General features: G+C 36.9%; 2 long non-coding RNA genes across 2 annotated transcripts; both read left to right on the forward strand.

Moving 5' to 3' along the window:
* The first annotated feature begins 6,465 nt into the window (after positions 1–6,465).
* Positions 6,466–7,002, forward strand: LOC115630187. The gene is made up of 2 exons (XR_003996055.1): positions 6,466–6,690; positions 6,750–7,002. It is a non-coding gene; the product is annotated as an uncharacterized LOC115630187 (long non-coding RNA).
* Positions 7,003–14,033: 7,031 nt separating this feature from the next.
* LOC115630188 lies at positions 14,034–14,435 on the forward strand. The gene is made up of 2 exons (XR_003996056.1): positions 14,034–14,267; positions 14,327–14,435. It is a non-coding gene; the product is annotated as an uncharacterized LOC115630188 (long non-coding RNA).
* The last annotated feature ends 4,130 nt before the right edge of the window (positions 14,436–18,565 follow it).

The following is an 18,565-nucleotide window of genomic DNA, read 5'->3' on the forward strand; positions in this document are numbered from 1 at the left end:
TTAATGTCTGGGAAATTTGAATCAGAAAATTGTGTTACGCTACCTTCTACGTCCTTTAATGTAAACCATGACCTAGTCAAGCCTAGAGCTTGCGGGTTCTGAACTAATTAATTTCTACCTTGATTCGATCCATTTCCATTCACCGTTGTGTACGACTCCTCATCTTCCTCGCTAGCATTTCTTTCCACATTATTCGCCGAAAGACCATAGTGAGCAAGCAGCCGATTCTGCAATTCCGATTTCCGACCGCTTGAACTAAGTCCAATTTCAGTTAATTTTGCGCGCAAATCCACCACGAGCAATGCCAAGATCTCGCCTCTATTCATTTTTCAGTTAAAAAAAAAAACAAAAATCAAGTTATTAAAATATTTCTAAGCTTAAATTCAGTTTTCCATAAATCCCTCAAATACAGTGACTCACAAAATTAATTGGCAATTACTCACAAACTGTGCCAATACAGTCACCGGTAAATTGTCAACTATCAATGACTTTCAAACTGAAAGTGAACTGCATTTAAAAAATTATGTTAAAATGTTAATGTTTGCTTAACACTATGTTAAAACTGCCAACTGCTCTCGTCGTTTTGATTCGTCTTCTTCGTTTTTGTCTCTCTTATGGTGAGTGCTTCCAACTCACAAACACCGAATGACCCACCAGTTATTCACCACCTCCACTTGTATTAAATACGTCTGCTTGAATTCAACTGCCACCGCCGCCAAGTTTCTGCTCTCTTCGCTTCTTAAGCCTTTTGCTGCCGCTCACAAAATTAGAGATCGCACGCACATCTGCCGTTTCTACTGCACGCTTCTTCTTGTTCAGCTCACCACAGCACCAACACTGCAGCCTCTTGCTTGCATTGTCTGTATACACACAAGTCGTCGTGCCTCTCTCAGTAACACGGTAGTTGCCTCTCTTTCATTCACCACGGCTGCTTCTGTAGACACGCTCTTGTTCAAATTTAACTGCTACTGCCAGCCGTCAAATTCATTCTCTCGTCGATTCTCAAGCCTTCTGATTCCGTTCGCAATACCAGCGATTGCACTCCTGTTTCTATTACACGCTTCTTCTTGATCAGCTCACCACAGCACTAACACACCAGCCTCTTGCTTGCGTTGTCTGTATACACACAAGTCGTCGTGTCTCTTTCAGTAACGGTAAATGCTTCTCCTTTATCGCCTTCTTCGTTGCCGTTTGAGTCGGTTTCTCGTCGCTTCTGTTTCTTGGAATTTCACAATGTCACCAGAAATTACCAGCACTATTGCTATCTCGCTCTCGTAAATGTTATTGCATTACAAATTTTTGCATACTTTCAGCAACAAATTTTAACTTTGTAACTTTTACATTTACAACAGTTCACAGCCACTACAGCACCGTATCAGGTACAATAAATTAAATTTTCTTTTAAAATAAAAATTTTTCAAATTATTTCAATTTTCTTTCACAATACTATTAAACTATTATTAAAATTATTTTTTCTTTAAACAATACTAAAACATAAAATTATATAATTATTTTTAATATATTAATAAATAATAAAAAATATTAATAAATAAATAAAATATAAAAAAATTAATAAATGCCAAACGGTACATACAAAAATGCATACTGCCCTTTCTGTGTTACAAAGGATGTATATTTTTGCGACTCTGTCTCAACTGGTACGTGGAAATAACCATTAGTCAAATCCAACGTAGTAGAAATGTGAGCCCCTTGTAACTTCTCTATAACGCTGTCCATTTGTATCATTGGAAAGTTATCGCGCACTATATTTTCATTCAATTTACGATAATCACAGCAAAGCCGTTTCTTTCCGTTGTTTCTTTGCCACCAGTACAATAGGTGAAGCATATTCTGAAGTACTCGGCTTTATAATTTTCTCCGCGAGCCATTCTTCTATTTGGTCATCGACTATTTGAAAAATTATGTTAAAATGTTAATGTTTGCTTAACACTATGTTAAAACTGCCAACTGCTCTCGTCGTTTTGATTCGTCTTCTTCGTTTTTGTCTCTCTTATGGTGAGTGCTTCCAATTCACAAACACCGAATGACCCACCAGATATTCACCACCTCCACTTGTATTGAATACGTCTGCTTGAATTCAACTGCCACCGCCGCCAAGTTTCTGCTCTCTTTGCTTCTTAAGCCTTTTGCTGCCGCTCACAAAATTGGAGATCGCACGCACATCTGCTGTTTCTACTACACGCTTCTTCTTGTTCAGCTCACCACAGCACCAACACTGCAGCCTCTTGCTTGCATTGTCTGTATACACACAAGTCGTCGTGCCTCTCTCAGTAACACGGTAGTTGCCTCTCTTTCATTCACCACCGCTGCTTCTGTAGACACGCTCTTGTTCAAATTTAACTGCTACTGCCAGCCGTCAAATTCATTCTCTCGTCGATTCTCAAGCCTTCTGATTCCGTTCGCAATACCAGCGATTGCACTCCTGTTTCTATTACACGCTTCTTCTTGATCAGCTCACCACAGCACTAACACACCAGTACAATAGGTGAAGCATATTCTGAAGTACTCGGCTTTATAATTTTCTCCGCGAGCCATTCTTCTATTTGGTCATCGACTATTTGAAAAATTATGTTAAAATGTTAATGTTTGCTTAACACTATGTTAAAACTGCCAACTGCTCTCGTCGTTTTGATTCGTCTTCTTCGTTTTTGTCTCTCTTATGGTGAGTGCTTCCAATTCACAAACACCGAATGACCCACCAGATATTCACCACCTCCACTTGTATTGAATACGTCTGCTTGAATTCAACTGCCACCGCCGCCAAGTTTCTGCTCTCTTCGCTTCTTAAGCCTTTTGCTGCCGCTCACAAAATTAGAGATCGCACGCACATCTGCCGTTTCTACTACACGCTTCTTCTTGTTCAGCTCACCACAGCACCAACACTGCAGCCTCTTGCTTGCATTGTCTGTATACACACAAGTCGTCGTGCCTCTCTCAGTAACACGGTAGTTGCCTCTCTTTCATTCACCACGGCTGCTTCTGTAGACACGCTCTTGTTCAAATTTAACTGCTACTGCCAGCCGTCAAATTCATTCTCTCGTCGATTCTCAAGCCTTCTGATTCCGTTCGCAATACCAGCGATTGCACTCCTGTTTCTATTACACGCTTCTTCTTGATCAGTTCACCACAGCACTAACACACCAGCCTCTTGCTTGCGTTGTCTGTATACACACAAGTCGTCGTGTCTCTTTCAGTAACGGTAAATGCTTCTCCTTTATCGCCTTCTTCGTTGCCGTTTGAGTCGGATTCTCGTCGCTTCTGTTTCTTGGAATTTCACAATGTCACCAGAAATTACCAGCACTATTGCTGTCTCGCCCTCGTAAATGTTATTGCATTACAAATGTTTGCATACTTTCAGCAACAAATTTTAACTTTGTAACTTTTACATTTACAACAGTTCACAGCCACTACAGCACCGTATCAATTACACCCATGTCTTTTTATCACACTTGTTATTAAGAATCAATTCAAATCGCGGTTGAGCCCCCAAAATGTGGTCTCCAATATTTCCTTAGTGCCGAAAACAACCAAGAGACGACATAGTATTATTATGTTTAACAGTTTTTAATATTATAGGTTTATTTAGATGTAATAACAATGTTTGTTTGTGTGTGTGTATGTCTATGTAATTATTATATATAAGTACTTTAATGAATAACTTTATATATATGTATGTAATTAGGCTTCACTGATACGTGCGTAGCTCACGAGATTCTGGCACCGACTGAATAATTGCTCGCTCTCTTTTAGCATTTTGCTCTCTCGCTTCTCGTCGTTTAGTAACGACGGCCACTTCGCGTTGAACGTTCGGTTGCTTGCTCTTCTGGAACTTTCCCAATTCCTACATGTATGTAACACACAGAAGGAGGCGTGGCAGGCCTCACAAAGTATATATATTCTTGATCAGGATGAGAAGCCGAGTGGATAAAGCCTTGTCCGTCCGTCCGTCTGTGTGTCCGTCTGTCCGTATGAACGCAAGACTCTCAGAAAGTATAAGAGCTAGAATAACCAAATTTGGTTTCCATATTCTCCTAAGACCGAGAAAGTACGAGTTTGAGTTTTTTCTTATAACTTCCGTAATTCTCGGAATTTTGAAATCAATTTTGGTAGGTACATCCAGTACTCATGTATCCGTGTGCCAAATTTCATTATGATAGGTCAATTCTGAAGAAAGTTATAGCCATAAGTAAAATCGCTGCTCATGCGCTGCCTCTGTCGGCAGCGCTGCCCGCAGCTGTTGTTGTTGTTGCTGCTTTGGTTCAACTTTGTGCTGCATACATACACGCATATAAACACGCATAGGTACGTGATGTAAATGTATGCTGTTAAAACTGAACATAAACATGTATTCTAATTTAATTTAATTAATTAATTAATTCATTCATTTTTTTAATAATTTAATTTTTTTTTAATTTTTCTTTTTTTAATCTTTCTTTTTTTTAATTTTTTTTTTTTGTGGAGAGTACAGGCTTTTTTACTGTCGGGTTTGCTCGACTGTAGCGTTCTATCTTGTTTTTTCTTTGTTTAGTGCATTTGGCATTAGGGTTTTCATTAATAACTTTATGCAGCAACAACAAATATCAAATAGTTGGGGACATACACACACTCACACACACAACAAGCAACAGTTCGTGTCTATGCGTGCGGTTCTCTACGTACGGCTGAAAAAGTAAAGAGAAACATACATACATATGTATGTATGTATGCCTTTGTATGAATATAGCATGTATGTACATTCGCATTAATGTATACATTGGGCAATCGAACACAGTTGTTTGATTGTAAAAAAAATAATGCTCTAAAAACAACAACAACTGCAAGTCATTGGCTCGCTCTTCTTCTTTCATTGTGACCATTTAATGTTAATTGCAAAGGCAAAATGCCAAAAGTTTACAGTTACCGTCGCTAGGCAACGACTGCGTAAGCGATAGTAAAGCAAAAACCGAATAACGGAGCTACGCATATTCTGCTTCGCATTGTGGGCAGATGTATGTATGTATATGATTTGTTTTTATTAATCTCAATAAATAATTAGATTTTATTATTTAAATATTCTGCTTATTGCATTCAAACTTCGATATTTTGATGGTATCGGTGGCTTCAACTATCGAAAGTTTTACTCTAGCAAATTGAGATGAGAATTGTCAGTGCTTTTTGACACGGGTGCCGTGTTTCATATTCCGCGTTTGTGCGTGACCGTATTGACTCAATATGGCACGAAAAGACTCAAATGTGAATTTAGAATTAGGATATACCGTTATAATTATTCCCCTTTTTTGCACATAGTTTATCTTAAAACGTTGCGTTATATATAAAACAGTGTGTCCTGACTACGCACAGCCCAAACGGTAAAAGATGAAATTTGGACTCAAGTATCCATCATAGTGTAGGAGCACACTAAGAAAGGCTTTTGGAAAATTCTAGCTCCAAAGGGGGGAAAACGAGCTTTAAAAAATATTAGTTATAGTGGTCATGTTCGTTTAACCAAATAGTTTGGCAAGAACAAAAATGTAACGGACTACTGAATAATTTTTTGTCAAGAACAGAAAATGTTCATTTAAATACCTTAAATGCCTTCCTACTTGTAACTTATAATGTGAAAGCATATGGGTAGGCTATGCACACACAAAATAAATACAATTGGAAACATTATATTGAGCCGGGTTAAGACGGGCAATACCTGCTAGTCAAATATATTTATGGCTATAACTTCTTGTTAAAGACCTATTATGATGAAACTTGGCATACGGACACAAAATAACTAACTGGAGGTATTTGCAAAATTTTAGTTAGAAATTCCAAGAATTACGGGAGTTAGAGAAAATCGCGATTTGCATTGGAGTGGGGGGGGGGGGGGGGGGGAGGTAGGGAAATTCTAAAAAACACATTTTCTGCGTATTCACATAAGGCATCTTGGACTTTAAATTTAATATCCCTAGGTCCTATAGTGTTAGTTATAGCAAGGTCTATATTTTAAACATTAGGCTTCAAACAATAAACTATTTTTAAAAAGTGGGCGTGGTTATACGCTCATACCACCCATATACATATAATAAATGATATGTGAGTAAATCATGATGTCAGTGACACATTTGGAAAAAGTGACTTCTTGATTAGATTACAATATTTGTAAATAGACCAAAAATACGACCTCAAAATGGAACAAAAACTTGGAAATTTTGGCCGATTCTATTTATTCTATTTATACATTTATACATAGTGTTGGTCATGCTGTTCTTACCCCAAATTTTCTATCGTTTTTAAAAGGGTTAGTTTGGCCTTTGATATATTCACGATGTTTTTAAAATTTTAAAGTGATCGCAGATTGCTGTACAGTGCTTTGGGGAAATCCCCACCTATTTGGAGGTATATGATGAACATTCCAATCGAATCACAATTCATTTCTCGATAAGTCACACTTCCTATAAATGAATATACACAAGAAATTCTGGAATAAAGATAAAAAATTTGCTTAAAAAATGCAATTGCGGAACCGTGATGTCCCCCTAGTTATAGGAAAAGTATACACATACAACAATCCTAACTACAGGAATATCCAATTAGGATATATTAATAAAAAACGTAAAACTCGTCGGAATAAGGCTGGACTAAAAAATACTTCTGCTCAGATTGCGGCCGATGTGCGGGATCCTGCCGGCTTAGTTAAATGTATAGTAAAACAGTCCACTTTCAACTTTTGCCCCTAATACCCGAACTGTTTTTTTCAGATATCACTATTGGAATTGATCCGGCATATTGAACCGATTTATTTTTTTTAAAATTTAAATATGCTTAACAAATGCTGCCCCAGAAGGAATGAGATCGCCAAAGCGAACGCAAAAAAACGGTCTTCGAGAACTTGAATTGGAAAACTGTCAACCACGTTTTGAATTACTTCTTCAGCAGCAAGCCCCTGTTTTTACCTTAAGTTTTCTAGTACAAGACTTATTAAACGGGTTGTTCCCTTTGGCGATGGGTTTATGATTAGTAGCTGAATGATTTGTCTATTGTTGATTTGTAAAAGCAAAGTCATCGAAGAAACTATAACAGAATTCCCAAGTGTGTCCTTGTACCCCAATGTACCCTTGAGTGAAAATAAAACAAGTAAAAAAGCTAAAGTCAGGTCCCGACTTTGAAATACTCTGTACATATGTTTACAAAACCAATTAACAAAAAAAGTTTTGATCGATTTTACCTCTTTTCGTATTCGAACTCACGCAAAGGGTGTATAATTGCACATTTGCATAGCAATTGCGTCTGTGTGAGTGTATGTATGCCTATGCGCATCTATTCGTGTCTGTGTAAACATGTGTGCAGTCAACCAAACAGCAACATCAACAACAGCCGCGGGCAGCGCTTGAGCTGCGCTGCAGCAGCAAATATATTTATGGCTATAACTTCTTGTTAAATCGGTCTATCATAGTGAAACTTGACATAGGGACACATATTAACAAACTGGGGGTATTTGCAAAATTTGAGTTCGAAATTCCAAGAATTACGAGAGTGAGAGAAAATCGCGATTTGCATTGGAGAGGGGGGCGGGAGGGAAATTCCAAAATACACATTTGCGGGCAGCGCTTGAGCAGCGCTGCATCTATATATATAAAACAGTTTGTCCTGACTGACTGACTGACTGATTGGTGATCAACGCACAGCCCAAGGTAAAGTCTAGGAAGCTGAAATTTGGACTCAAGTATCCTTTCATAGTCTAGCTGCCCACTAAGAAGGGATTTTGGAAAACTCGAGCTCCAAAGGGGGGAAAACAGGCTCCAATGTTTGTATGAAAAATCTACAGTTTTCATCTGATTAACTTCAAACTTTCAACTTCAAACAAGTTTGTATACTCTCAGAACAATTCCAAGAAAAACTGTATACTTGGTTTTTATACTCTGTACATGAAATGTACAAGAGTATATTAGGTTTGCGGGAGCTGAAAAATGTAACAGGCAGAAGGAGGCGTGGCAGACCCCACAAAGTATATATATTCTTGATCAGCATGACGAGACGAGTCGATCTAGCCCTGTCTGTCTGTCTGTCCGTCTGTCCGTCCGTATGAACACCTGGATCTCAGAGACTATAAGAGATAGAGACACCAAATTTTGCACAAAGATGCGTTATGTGTGTATTCTATACGAGTTTGTTTTATTTTTTTGATTTCCCCCATTTTCCATTCGTATAATCGCCTATATCTCGGAGACTATAAGACCTAGGAACACCAAATTTTAGTACCAGATGCCTTATGTGAATACGCAGAAAATGTATATTTTGGAATTTCGCTCCCTCCCTCCTCTACCCCACAAATCGTAACTCCCGTAATTCTTGGAATTTCGAACTAAAATTTTGCAAATACCCCCATTTAGTTATAATGTGTCCGTATGCCAAGTTTCACTATGATAGACCGATTTACCAAGAAGTTATAGCCATAAATATATTTGCTGCTGCAGCGCTGCTCAAGCGCTGCCCGCGGCTGTTGTTGATGTTGCTGTTTGGTTGACTGCGAAAATGCTTACACAGACACGAATAGATGCGCATAGGCATACATACACTCACACAGACGCAATTGCTATGTAAATGTTCAATTATACACCCTTTACGTGAGTTCAAATACCGAGAGAGGTAAAATCGATCAAATTTTTTTTTTTATTTTCTTAATTTTTTTATTTTCTATAATTATTGTAAACATATGTTCAGAGTATTTCAAAGTCGGGACACCCGACTTTAGCTTTTTTACTTGTTTGATATTTTTTTTGGGGCCCAAAATATGGGAGTTGTCCTGTAAAAAAAATGTTGGGGCACAAAAGGAAACCGCGTCAACAGCCCACAGCCCAAACGGTAAAAGCTAGGATGCTTGGGCTCAAGTATCCTATCATGGTGTAGATGCGCACTAAGAAGGGATTTTGGAAAATTCGAGCTCCAAAGGGGGGAAATGTAGCTCCAAAGTTTGTTTGAAAAATCCGCATTTTTCAACCGATCGACTTAAAACTTAGTTTCTAAAATCAATTAAAGAATACAAACAAAACTGCATACTTAGATTTGTGTTGGAGCTTGAATTATTTGGGTTTTAATATTTATTCACTATTTCAAATGAAAAGTTTGTGTTATAAATTTAGTCCGATCGATTTAAAATTTGGATAATGTAATCTACGTAACTAAATCTACAACTTTGCATTCATGGATTTTCAAAATATGCATTTTACAAAAGCATGCAGAACAAACAATACAAAATATCAAACAGTTGGGGACAACTAAGTATACATACACACATACAAACATTGAAATAGCCAAAGCAAAATGTGAGACACTAATGTGTGAATGTCCATACATATGTGCACATCTATGTGTGTACATATGTATCTACATATGTATGTATGTACATTCGTCTTGCACTGACACAGCAAGAAATGTTAATTAATTGAAAATTATATAACATTTTTAAAAGTAATTTTTTCTTTGTTTAGTGCATTTGGCATTAATAACTTTATGCAGCAACAACAAATATCAAATAGTTGGGGACATCACATACACACACTCACACACACAATAAGCAACAGTTCGTGTCTATGTGTGCGGTTCTCTACGTACGGTTGAAAAAGTAAAGAGAAACATACATATGTATGTATGTATGCCTTTGTATGAATATAGCATGTATGTACATTCGCATTAATGTATACATTGGGCAATCGAACACAGTTGTTTGATTGTAAAAAAATAATGCTCTAAAAACAACAACAACTGCAAGTCATTGGCTCGCTCTTCTTCTTTCGTTGTGACCATTTAATGTTAATTGCAAAGGCAAAACACCAAAAATTTACAGTTACCGTCGCTAGGCAACGAGTGCGTAAGCGATAGTAAAGCAAAAACCGAATAACGGAGCTACGCATATTCTGCTTCGCATTGCGGGCAGATGTATGTATGTATATGATTTGTTCTTATTGATCTCAATAAATAATTAGATTTTATTACTTAAATATTCTGCTTATTGCATTCAAACTTCGATATTTTGATGGTATCGGTGGCTTCAACTATCGAAAGTTTTACTCTAGCAAATTGAGATGAGAATTGTCAGTGCTTTTTGATCGTGGCTCATCGCTGCACGGCATTGACATGAGTGCCGTGTTTCATATTCCGAGTTTGTGCGTGACCGTATTGACTCAATATGACACGAAAGACTCAAAGGTGAATTTAGAATTAAGATATACCCTTATAATTATTCCCCATTTTTGCACATAGTCTATCTTAAAACGTTGCGTTATCTCTATATAAAAAACAGTTTGTCCTGACTAATTGGTGATCAACGCACAGCCCAAACGGTAAAAGATGAAATTTGGACTCAAGTATCCATCATAGTGTAGGAGAACACTAAGAAAGGCTTTTGGAAAATTCTAGCTCCAAAGGGGGGAAAACGAGCTTTAAAAAATATTAGTTATAGTGGTCATGTTCGTTTAACCAAATAGTTTGGTAAGAACAAAAATGTAACGGGCTACTGAATAATTTTTTGTCAAGAACAGAAAATGTTCATTTAAATACCTTAAATGCCTTCCTACTTGTAACTTATAATGTGAAAGCATATGGGTAGGCTATGCACACACAAAATAAATACAATTGGAAACATTATATTGAGCCGGGTTAAGACGGGCAATACCTGCTAGTCAAATATATTTATGGCTATAACTTCTTGTTAAAGACCTATTATGATGAAACTTGGCATACGGACACATAATAACTGGAGGTATTTGCAAAATTTTAGTTAGAAATTCCAAGAATTACGGGAGTTAGAGAAAATCGCGATTTGCATTGGAGAGGGGTGGGAGGTAGGGAAATTCTAAAAAACACATTTTCTGCGTATTCACATAAGGCATCTTGGACTTTAAATTTAATATCCCTAGGTCCTATAGTGTTAGTTATAGCAAGGTCTATATTTTAAACATTAGGCTTCAAACAATAAACTATTTTTAAAAAGTGGGCGTGGTTATACGCTCATACCACCCATATACATATATTAAATGATATGTGAGTAAATCATGATGTCAGTGACACATTTGGAAAAAGTGACTTCTTGATTAGATTACAATATTTGTAAATATACCAAAAATACGACCTCAAAATGGAACAAAAACTTGGAAATTTTGGCCGATTCTATTTATTCTATTTATACATTTATACATAGTGTTGGTCATGCTGTTCTTACCCCAAATTTTCTATCGTTTTTAAAAGGGTTAGTTTGGCTTTTGATATATTCACGATGTTTTTAAAATTTTAAAGTGATCGCAGATTGCTCTAAAGTGCTTTGGTGAAATCCCCACCTATTTGGGGGTATATGATGAACATTCCAATCGAATCACAATTCATGTCTCGATAAGTCACACTTCGAAACACTTCCTATAAATGAATATACACAAGAAATTCTGGAATAAAGATAAAAAATTTGCTTAAAAAATGCAATTGCGGAACCGTGATGTCCCAGATGCCATATGTGAATACGCAGAAAATGTGTACTTTGGAATTTCCCTCCCGCCCCCCTCTCCAATGCAAATCGCAATTTTCTCTCACTCTGGTAATTCTTGGAATTTCGAACTAATATTTTGCAAATGCCCCCAGTTAGTTAATATGTGTCCGTATGTCAAGTTTCACTATGATAGACCGATTTAACAAGAAGTTATAGCCATAAATATATTTGCTGCTACAGCGCAGCTCAAGCGCTGCCCGCGGCTGTTGTTGATGTTGCTGTTTGGTTGTCTGTTACACAGACACGAATAGACACAACACTCGCGGGTAGCGCTGCAGCATCTATATATATAAAACAGTTTGTCATGACTGACTGACTGACTGACTGACTGACTGACTAACTGATTGATGATCAACGCACAGCCCAAACGGTAAAGGCTAGGAAACTGAAATTTGGACTCAAGTATCCTTTCATAGTCTAGGTGCCCAATAAGAGGGGATTTTGGAAAACTCGAGCTCCAAAGGGGGGAAAATGTTGGGGCACAAAAGGAAACCGCGTCAACAGCCCACAGCCCAAAAGGTAAAAGCTAGGTTGCTGAAATTTGGGCTCAAGTATCATATCATGGTGTAGATGCGCACTAAGAAGGGATTTTGGAAAATTTGAGCTCCAAAGGGGGGAAATGTAGCTCCAAAGTTTGTTTGAAAAATCCGCATTTTTCAACCGATCGACTTAAAACTTAGTTTCTAAAATCAATTAAAGAATACAAACAAAACTGCATACTTAGATTTGTGTTGGAGCTTCAATTATTGGGGTTTTAATATTTATTCACTATTTCAAATGAAAAGTTTGTGTTATAAATTTAGTCCGATCGATTTAAAATTTGGGTAATGTAATGTACGTAACTAAATCTAAATAATGCTCTAAAAACAACAACAACTGCAAGTCATTGGCTCGCTCTTCTTTTTTCGTTGCGACCATTTTATGTTAATTGCAAAGGCAAAACGCCAAAAGTTTACAGTTACCGTCGCTAGGCAACGACTGCGTAAGCGATAGTAAAGCAAAAACCGAATAACGGAGCTACGCATATTCTGCTTCGCATTGTGGGCAGATGTATGTATGTATATGATTTGTTCTTATTAATCTCAATAAATAATTAGATTTTATTATTTAAATATTCTGCTTATTGCATTCAAACTTCGATATTTTGATGGTATCGGTGGCTTCAACTATCGAAAGTTTTACTCTAGCAAATTGAGATGAGAATTGTCAGTGCTTTTTGACACGGGTGCCGTGTTTCATATTCCGAGTTTGTGCGTGACCGTATTGACTCAATATGGCTCGAAAAGACTCAAATTTAGAATTAGGATATACCGTTATAATTATATAATTCCCCTTTTTTTCACATAGTTTATCTTTAAACGTTGCGTTATATATAAAACAGTTTGTCCTGACTAATTGGTGATCAACGCACAGCCCAAACGGTAAAAGATGAAATTTGGACTCAAGTATCCATCATAGTGTAGGAGCACACTAAGAAAGGCTTTTGGAAAATTCTAGCTCCAAAGGGGGGAAAACGAGCTTTAAAAAATATTAGTTATAGTGGTCATGTTCGTTTAACCAAATAGTTTGGCAAGAACAAAAATGTAACGGACTACTGAATAATTTTTTGTCAAGAACAGAAAATGTTCATTTAAATACCTTAAATGCCTTCCTACTGGTAACTTATAAGGTGAAAGCATATGGGTAGGTTATGCACACACAAAATAAATACAATTGGAAACATTATATTGAGCCGGGTTAAGACGGGCAATACCTGCTAGTCAAATATATTTATTGCTATAACTTCTTGTTAAAGACCTATTATGATGAAACTATGGCATACGGACACATAATAACTAACTGGAGGTATTTGCAAAATTTTAGTTAGAAATTCCAATAATTACGGGAGTTAGAGAAAATCGCGAATTGCATTGGAGAGGGGGGGAAGTAGGGAAATTCTAAAAAACACATTTTCTGCGTATTCACATAAGGCATCTTGGACTTTAAATTTAATATCCCTAGGTCCTATAGTGTTAGTTATAGCGAGGTCTATATTTTAAACTGTAGGCTTCAAACAATAAACTATTTTTAAAAAGTGGGCGTGGTTATACGCTCATACCACCCATATACATATAATAAATGATATGTGAGTAAATCATGATGTCAGTGACACATTTGGAAAAAGTGACTTCTTGATTAGATTACAATATTTGTAAATAGACCAAAAATACGACCTCAAAATGGAACAAAAACTTGGAAATTTTGGCCGATTCTATTTATTCTATTTATACATTTATACATAGTGTTGGTCATGCTGTTCTTACCCCAAATTTTCTATCGTTTTTAAAAGGGTTAGTTTGGCTTTTGATATATTCACGATGTTTTTAAAATTTTCAAGTGATCGCAAATTGCTGTACAGTGCTTTGGGGAAATCCCCACCTATTTGGGGGTATATGATGAACATTCCAATCGCATCACAATTCATTTCTCGATAAGTCACACTTCGAAACACTTCCTATAAATGAATATACACAAGAAATTCTGGAATAAAGATAAAAAATTTGCTTAAAAAATGCAATTGCGGAACCGTGATGTCCCCCTAGTTATAGGAAAAGTATACACATACAACAATCCTAACTACAGGAATATCCAATTAGGATATATTAATAAAAACGTAAAACTCGTCGGAATAAGGCTGGACTAAAAAATACTTCTGATCAGATTGCGGCCGATGTGCGGGATCCTGCCGGCTTAGTTAAATGTATAGTAAAACAGTCCACTTTCAACTTTTGCCCCTAATACCCGAACTGTTTTTTTCAGATATCACTATTGGAATTGATCCGGCATATTGAACCGATTTATTGTTTTTAAAATTTAAATATGCTTAACAAATGCTGCCCCAGAAGGAATGAGATCGCCAAAGCGAACGCCATAAAACGGTCTTCGAGAACTTGAATTGGAAAAAAACTGTCAACCACGTTTTGAATTACTTCTTCAGCAGCAAGCCCCTGTTTTTACCTTAAGTTTTCTAGTACAAGACTTATTAAACGGGTTGTTCCCTTTGGCGATGGGTTTATGATTAGTAGCTGAATGATTTGTCTATTGTTGATTTGTAAAAGCAAAGGCATCGAAGAAACTATAACAGAAATCCCAAGTGTGTCCTTGTACCCCAATGTACCCTTGAGTGAAAATAAAACAAGTAAAAAAGCTAAAGTCGGGTGTCCCGACTTTAAAATACTCTGTACATATGTTTACAAAACCAATTAACAAAAAAAATTTTGATCGATTTTACCTCTTTTCGTATTCGAACTCACGTAAAGGGTGTATAATTGCACATTTGCATAGCAATTGCGTCTGTGTGAGTGTATGTATGCCTATGCGCATCTATTCGTGTCTGTGTAACCATGTGTGCAGTCAACCAAACAGCAACATCAACAACAGCCGCGGGCAGCGCTTGAGCTGCGCTGCAGCAGCAAATATATTTATGGCTATAACTTCTTGTTAAATCGGTCTATCATAGTGAAACTTGACATACGGACACATATTAACTAACTGGGGGTATTTGCAATATTTGATGTATGTATGTATATAATTTGTTTTTATTGATCTCAATAAATAATTAGATTTTATTATTTAAATATTCTGCTTATTGCATTCAAACTTCGATATTTTGATGGTATCGGTGGCTTCAACTATCGAAAGTTTTTTTTTATTTATTTATTTATTTATTTATTTATTTATTAACCTTATCCTAGCGTTACAAGTATCGGTTACTTTTAAATTATTACGCTAGTCATTACAATTTAATCATAGTTTTAGTTTTCACATTAAACATTTTCATTATTCTTTGTAATTATATATTTTTAATTGGATAGTTTAATGGATAGTTTATACTTAATCTAAATTGCCTACTAAACTAAGTGTGTCGTAAATATTATAATTTTTAATATTTTATTATTTTTATTTTATTTTAATTTAGTTAATGTTTTGTAAGTGTGCTAGAATCTTAACTCTAAAGTGCGTATCGCTGCTATTTGTTTTTAGGTTATGCGGAAGATCATCCCACAGACGAACAGCAGAAATAAAGAAATGTTTTTCCGAGATTGCTAATTTAAATTTAGTGCAAACTATGTTGTTCTTCTTGATGTCGTGAAAGCAATTTTGTTGTGCAGATAATTTGGTTCCTTACGTGCAATAATTTTGTGCAAGAAGATTAGGGTTTTAAGCTTAATCCAGGAGTTAAGGGTCAGATTGAATATTTTATTGGTGTATGTCGTTATTGAATCTCTTCTTTGAATATTGAAAATGTACCGTGCTATGCTATTAAAGGCTACTTTTAATTTGTTTTGACTTACTGCATCGCAGTATCCAAAAAGTTCAATCCCATAAAATAGCAAGGGTGTCAGGCATGTTTTGGCAATAAGGAGCTTTAGTTTTATAGGAAGAAAATTCTGCGTCAAAGACAGGCGCCTTAGTTCGCTATATAGTCTACCTACTGCCTTATTGACATGGTCACACCAAGTTAATGTTTGGTTTATATTTATTCCCAGGTTTATTGCCTGCTCTACATACGCAATGGGCTCATTGTTGAGGCGCACTTGCTCAAGATTGAGTGTGTTGATTTTTTTTTTTATATATTACTAAACATTTTGACTTTTTAGGGTTGACCTCCAATCCGTTAATATTTGCCCATTTGCTGATTTTGAAGAGATCATCATTGCAGACACGTATACATTCATCTATTCTACATAACGGAACGACTAACATACATCTGGACATCATCAGCATACATGTGTAACTCGGAATTAGACACACAACATGGAAGATCATTGACATAAATTGAGAACAATAGTGGCCCTAAGACAGACCCCTGACGGACTCCACGCTTTATGAATAAAAAAGACGAAAAATTATGCGAAGTAACTACTGCTTGTGACGACAGGACAAATATGACTGGACAAGATTAGTAGCTGAGTCAGAGAAATTATAAAGTCTTTTTAATTTCGTACACAGTATGTTATGATTAACAGAGCCAAAAGCTTTTGAGTAGTCTAGTAGGGTTAGGAAAGTTACCTTACTGTCGTCCATTTCTTTCCTAATATCGTCTGTAATTTTAATTAATGATGTAATACAACTTCTATTACTTCTGAAGCCCGATTGTTTATCACTCAAGAGTGAGTTTTCTACCATGTAATTGCTAATTTGTTTGGTCATCAAGTGTTCAAGTGCTTTTGATAGAAATGGTATAATTGTGATTGGCCTGAAGTCATTGCTTCCTTTCGGGATAGGAATAATTTTTCCTGATTTCCACTTGTACGGAAAGCACGATGTCGTAAGCACTGAGTTAAATATGTGCGTTATATAATTTAAGACTTTCGGAAGCAATAATTTAAAAATTTGGGGTGTAACTCATCTAGGCCAATGGCGTTGGACTTCACTTTAGAACTGCATCTAAGACATCACATTGACGTACACACATAAAACTAAAAGAAGTATCAGTTTAATAACGAGGGTAGAATTCAGGTACGTATTTTCATGGACTTCAGGTACTGCTAGTTGTACAAATTTGTTGTTTAGTTCATTTACGTCGACATCAATACATAAAGAAGGTCTACTTTTTCCGATCCCTAACTTATTAACTTCGGCCCAAACTTGTCTGGACGAGGTGACCGATGAAAATTTCAAGGGAGAAGTGAGCACGCTTCGCATTCATAATTTTCAGCCCAACTCTACGTCTCAGTTTCTTATATTGCGATAAGTGAGCGTTGTCTTGTACCTTTTCCACTTTTTATATGCGTCGTCCCTGAATTCTATTGCACATTCGATATCCCTATTAAACCATTCATGTTTTACAGGCCCTGATTACTATGTGCCGCAGCGGTACAAAGGTATTGAACAGTAGCTCAACATTGTCATTAAACAGTTGGAGCTGCTCGTCTACGGTGGGTTTTAGGTAAATGTCATCAAAATTCAAGTTATCACAAAGTCAAACAGTAGTCTATGGTCAATGTTCCTAAAGTCCCTATAACTAAATGAGTGGAGAGTGTGGTCCAGGGAAATATCGTAAGTTATGAGAATCAAGTCATGTTTGGAAAAAGCTGTGGTACGGACAACTGGTCAAATAGTAGAATTTTTTTCAGGGTCATTTACAAAAAATAAGTCAAGAAGGGTATCAGAGGTGTTAGAGAAATGTGTAGGTACTGTAGAGTTTACTAGCTTCATGCCAAGAGACACCATATCGTCCTTTAAATGTCGTTCAGAAGCATATTGCTATTGAATCTCCAGCCAGGACAATATTGTTATGCTTCAGGGATACAGAGGAGAGAATGCTCAAGAAATCAGTGTAGTCAGTGTTTCTGTTTGGTCTATACACACTATTTTTTACTCTAGCAAATTGAGATGAGAATTGTCAGTGCTTTTTGATCGTGGCTCATCGCAGCACGGCATTGACACGAGTGCCGTGTTTCATATTCCGAGTTTGTGCGTGACCGTATTGACTCAATATGGCACGAAAAGACTCAAATGTGAATTTAGAATTAGGATGTAACGTTGTTACTCTGCCGCGGGTATGCTCGCCGGCCAGAGTATGCTGAAATAAATTAGTAAATTAGGCACCCCAAAGTGCCGAGGTGTCCAACAAATAAAAGAGGGCGGTATGCCAAAACTTCTCCACGTGTTTTATTTGCAGCCCGTGCTTTCAGTGCGTGTTGGGCGGGACCAAAAGAAGAACTTACGAACTTAAAATTACCCGCCTTCATGGCTTACTATTCTTACAATTACTTATTAACTTACCGCGCGGCTGCCCGCTACGCAACGCGTCATTATACGTCCCCCCCTTCCTGAGCGGGGCCCGATCCGGTTGGCGGGGGTGTATTGATGTTGTGACAGCTGTATTGTTAGCGCTGCCACCTATTACTCTCGCGGTCCGCCAGTGCTACCCATGCCTGGCGATCTATCGTCGGTGTTACCACTCGCATACTTATGCGATAGTGGCCGGTGTTGCCACTTATCGAATCCGATCGAGGGGATTCGATAACACATTATTGACGGCCACCTGCC

Source organism: Scaptodrosophila lebanonensis, unplaced genomic scaffold (assembly GCF_003285725.1).
Source record: "Scaptodrosophila lebanonensis strain 11010-0011.00,11010-0021.00 unplaced genomic scaffold, SlebRS2 tig00000352-arrow-arrow-pilon, whole genome shotgun sequence".
Taxonomy (NCBI): Eukaryota; Metazoa; Arthropoda; class Insecta; order Diptera; family Drosophilidae; genus Scaptodrosophila; species Scaptodrosophila lebanonensis.